The 5,345-nt window shown below is 30.3% G+C and overlaps 1 protein-coding gene across 1 annotated transcript in view; it reads right to left on the reverse strand.

Moving 5' to 3' along the window:
• LOC106688247 (uncharacterized) overlaps nucleotides 1–5,345 on the reverse strand; it is a gene marked incomplete at its 5' end in the record, with an annotated part of 88,510 nt that overhangs the window by 25,876 nt on the left and 57,289 nt on the right.

Below are 5,345 nucleotides of genomic sequence, written 5' to 3' on the forward strand. Positions count from 1 at the left end.
AAAAAAATAAGTATTAGTATTATTACCACACTAATTTCTACACTTGTACTATGAACTAATACTATTCGCTTTCATTATGAAACAGGGCCCTCGACGTGCCATTTGTAATTGTCATAGTAAAGAAACAGAAAAGAAATTTTCATGACTCACTAACTGGACACCCTAACCTACTGGTACAAATGTTCCTGACTAACACACTACCACAAAATCCGACAACACTGAATCGCCTCTGAAGCAGAGATCTGCTACATTAGGTGGATGTTCAACGTCAAGGGTGTTTTCGTTGGAATGTTTTTTCATTCACGAATTCTTACTACTCTAATGGATCACAGATTTACACAATATACCAAAATGCCTATGTAAAATTACAAAACAAATAAATAATAATAATAAAATCATTATTCAAAATATATGCCATTATTTTCAATTGATTTCTATTTTTTTTCTGCCAAAAATATAACCAGCTGACAACAAATCACTACATTAATAGACAATAATAAAAATTTGTCTGGAGTCATGTACTAGAACTTTAATGGGGCATCTAAAAATTCTAACGTCAAACTCATTCAATTCTTTCAGTCCAAAGTCCTTCAAACAATAGCCAATACTCCTTACTATGTATCCAACAATACCCTACATCATGAACTTAATATATTATTTGTATCAGATCTTATTGTCCACATTCCAAGAGAAACTCACTCATCCTAGTCCCCTAGCACAATCCCTATCTAGGATTACCCATCTCTACAATTCTCTACAATAAAGAAGGCTGAAACGGCAGTGGCCAAGAGCTCTATTTAAAATAATTATATTGGAACTCTCAATGGCCAGATTCTCCAGTCAAGTCCTGAACGTCTGCGACTGACACCTTCGCTCAACCTCCACTGGCTTTCAGTATCAGTTATTTAATACAATAGTTCCCGAGATATAGTTTTTTTTTTTTTTTTTAACATTTCACTAAAAATGAACTGGAAAATCAGTAGCTAGTGAATTTATTTTAAGAAATATATTTCTCAAGAATCATTCGACGTTCAGATATCCATTAGAACTCAAATTAAAGCTAAATAAATGAACTATAAAGTAGTTCATGATATTTATCTTCTTAGGAGTAGTATTTTTTAATAATATTTGATAAAATAAATTCACTAAATGTTGATTTCTAGTCGTGTGGACATTTTTGTATTTATGAAAAACTATATCTCATGAAATATTAGACTTACAGATATCCAGTTAGCACTCAAAATTAAGGTAACTTGACTTATTATATAGTAGTATATGACACGTAGCTTCGTAAGGGTAGTAGTTGTATGATTTTCGTATTTGAATACAAATTTAATTTTTTACCATTAAAGTCAATTTATTTTAATATTATCTGGTTATTTATTAATTTTTTACCTGGGAAAAATATATATATTTTATTTATTTTTGTCTAAATTATTATTAAGTATATTTTTTTTATTGCTCTTGATAGTGGAAGATTGTATTATTTTCTCAATAAAAAAAGAATATACTTGGACACTACACAAAAGATATAAAATACATTATCGCAACCTAAATAGGGCAATCTCGGCTATATTCTCCCAAACGGTTATTACGGTATAAGTCTCTTAACTATAAACTGGGAGCTATAACCTACAAATAGTAATAAAATCAAAAAATAGAGAGCGTCGGGTGCACTTTATGTCCCAGTAAAACTTTCTTCACAGAAGTAGTTCATGATAAAACTTGAGATAGTTATGTGGCTAAAACATGCTCCAAGATGGGAATTTATGCGGAGAGAATGAACAGTAGGTAAATTGATTAAACTAAATAAGTAACATTAAACTGTCTTGGATTGATACTGGGGGTATCTATGATCTTTAATTTAACATGTTAAATGGAAAAACGTAAGTTAAATGGACAAATATTTCCTTCTTTTACCATGTTAAAACGATATAACATGGTTGAGTGTCTGTTATTAGGTCTGTTAGATGGAGAATGGCGTCACGCAACAGACCAACTGAGCTCATCACCATTTTGTTTGTCGTGTTAAGTGACTTGCTCTTAGTATGTTTGGGTTAGTATTGTTTTGGATGTTTTATAACTAACAAGTAATGTATGGCAACAATTATAATGTAATGACAGTTGTCAATTAGCTCATCTTGTTTCCCTTCCTCACATATTGGAAGATCAACAATGCACGCAGTGGCCCAACTATCACACAACTTCCACTTTTTACTCAATTTAGGTAGGTTGTAATAAATTACTTAAATTAAAACTTAGAAGTAACCAGTAACAAGAAGTATTGGAAGGAAAGGTTATAAAACAAGTTCCTCAGAAAATCCGCTAGGAGCGGATGTTATGTATTTAACATTTAACATGATTTTGAATAGGGCTGCTCTCAATCCTATACTTATAACATTTAACATGGTAAAAAATTTTACATTTAACACAATATCATGAATACCCCCCTATATGTATTTTCTTGGTCTGTTCTTGGCTGTAGATATGAGATGTACTGTCAGCGGTCTACATTTGTTCAATCTTATTTCTTTCTGTCCTGATGAATTGATAAAACATTGAGTTGTTAGTTGTTTACTGGCATTTGAGATGATTGTGGCTTTGTTTCATAATTTTAGTAAATATCACAAAAACTAATACTCCTACGAAGATGAACGTTATAAAATAAAATAAATTCACTAATTACTAATCTTTCAATACATTCTGTATAACATTTTTATGAAATGTTGCTTATTAAAAAGCTATATCTCGAAAACTATTTAACGTAAATAACTCTTATTAGGGCTTATATTTTAGAAAATTTACTCTACTTTAAATGTCGTTCTCTTAGATTTTCTATTTTGTAGGTAGTTTTGGAGTTATAGAGCTCGGAATAAAAAAATAATTTTTTAAAATACTTTTAAACAGCTGCCATTTTTTATTCCCCTTGCATATACTTGGCAGACTCATCAATTTTGACTAGTAATTAAACATAGTTTTCATTAAAGTAATACAAAAGTGGGGTGAGATAACTGCCTTTTTTCTCCTCTTGGGATCTTAGACTATATGTAGGGAATAGAATAATTGGTGGTATCGACATCAAATTTTCGAGTTCGCAATGTCTTTTTTTTAATTAATTTTTAAATATATTAATGGATAATATTTTTTAAATAAATAAGTATTATCCTATTTCAGTCTTAAAAGATTTTTTATTTCATTATAATTCCGACGTTTCGGACTATTCAGCCATCCTCAAGGACAATCTTAATACAATTTTAGAACCACATCATTTAAAAAAAAAAAACTTTTTGCATACTATTCTGCTCAGGTCATTTATATCAATCCACAAATTACCCTAATTAGTCAATTGTTCATATTAAATTAAAAATTATAATTGTGATAAATTATAAAAGAGAGGTTTTACTGTGATAAAAATTTTTAATTTAATATAAACAATTGACTAATAAGGGTAATTTGTGGACTGATATAAATGACCTGGGCAGTTTTAAATGATGTGGTTCTAAAATTGTATTAAGATTGTCCGTGAGAATGGCTGAATAGTCCGAAACGTCGGACTTATAAAGGAATAAAAAATGTTTTGTGACTAAAATAGGATATTATTTTTTTATTTAAGCAATAATAACCAGTCTTAAAAAAGTGTAAAGATTATAAATAATGTAAGGTTATTGTTATTATTAATTAGCAAATGGAATATCCTCAGCCAAATATTCTTACCTTTCACCTTAAAAACTTGCTGACCACATCACCACACCACGGTTTGCTTTTTATGCCTACGTCAGCTTGAGTTGAACATCCCCGTACTTTTTTTCCTGTGAGGGATAAGTGACCTAACACCAAAGAGATTAAAATGTTACCCTACCCAAGCCTGCTTAATTTATAGATCTCTCTTACCCAGTAACGCCGTTACTATTAACATGTACAAAGTTGTCCTGAAGAAAACTTCTAAGTCAGGTAGTTTAGCCCCTACCCTCTACTTAGAATAGAGTAAGACAAAAAAAATCATGAACCAGTAATCAAATATGGGATAGTCGGTCATAAAACTGTATTTTTTACTGGGGTCTAGTCAGAACAAACTACAATAATTGGTTTAATGTAATTTATCGACTTGTTAATACGGCGGGACTCTAAAGAGGTTCTGATCAAACACGTTCAAAGTTATTACAAAACTCTTCAATCTTCTTACCTTATTATCATAATCAATTTATTTTTTTTAATGTTAAGATACTTAAAATATATATACATCGTAAGTGAATGAAGAACAAATACATTAATAATTAAGAATCCGGAATTTTTCAGATTTTGGAAAATGTCTTATATTGCTCATTTGGTAACGATTATTTCCCTTTTTTTTTTTTTTTTTTGTTTAGTTCGCTATTTAGTCTCAAACTATGCATTAATTTTTTTTTCCCCGCACTAAAAAGCAAGCCGCCATTATTGTTTTGGTATGACGTCATTTGGACATGAATATGCGCTAGGCTTATCTACTCAGTGCAAGTGTTATTTTATTTTTTTTTTTTTTGTTATTTTGACAATTATCTATTATGAATTATATTCCTTATCGTACTTGTGTTGTAGGTAATTGCAAAAATACTACTATAAAGACTCCACAAAAGTTGTTTATCCAAGTACCACAAGATGTCAAAACTATAAATATTAGGTTAAAGCTCATCATAACACACAAAAAAAACAAGGATCCTTTCCCCCGGACCTGCCTCGCTAAGACCTCCGGGGAACGTATAATAATAAGCTATTATTTCAAAAATGATATAGGACAGTCCCGGGGATCTTAGCGGGGCGGATCCGGCGGGGAAGGATTGCCTTTTTTGTGTTATGATATCCTCTTGTAAGATTGTGAATATGGTTAAAAATGGCTAGAAGGGATCCAAAATTATTATCGAAACTAAATAATATATTTTATCTTTGTGAAGATCATTTTAATGTAAGGTTATTGAGAATTTTTAGTAAATAAACTGTCTAAACTGCAGTTTATTTACTAAAAATTCTCTATATAGTAGTTTATTTATAAAAATAAACTGCAGTTTAGAATACACTTTTACAGACGTTTTAACATTTCTAAACTCTGTATGAGAGGAATTCGGATTGTTTTTCAAGGATTTTCGCTAACATTAAAGTATCGATTCTAGGCAAATTTGTACTTTCCGCTTTGATAAAACAGTATTTTAAGGTTGATCTTAAAAAATAATTAAAATTCTTTCAAAAACAATATAAGTAATGATTTAACAATAGCTAGCAAGAGTGAATTGCTAAATCAGTGTTTTATGTTCATGTCTGAATGACTTCAAATGTGACTCCATCTCAGCGCCTAGTGATTTTCTTATGTTGAG

Source organism: Halyomorpha halys, unplaced genomic scaffold (assembly GCF_000696795.3).
Source record: "Halyomorpha halys isolate HHAL.00 unplaced genomic scaffold, Hhal_1.1 Scaffold1089.1, whole genome shotgun sequence".
Taxonomy (NCBI): Eukaryota; Metazoa; Arthropoda; class Insecta; order Hemiptera; family Pentatomidae; genus Halyomorpha; species Halyomorpha halys.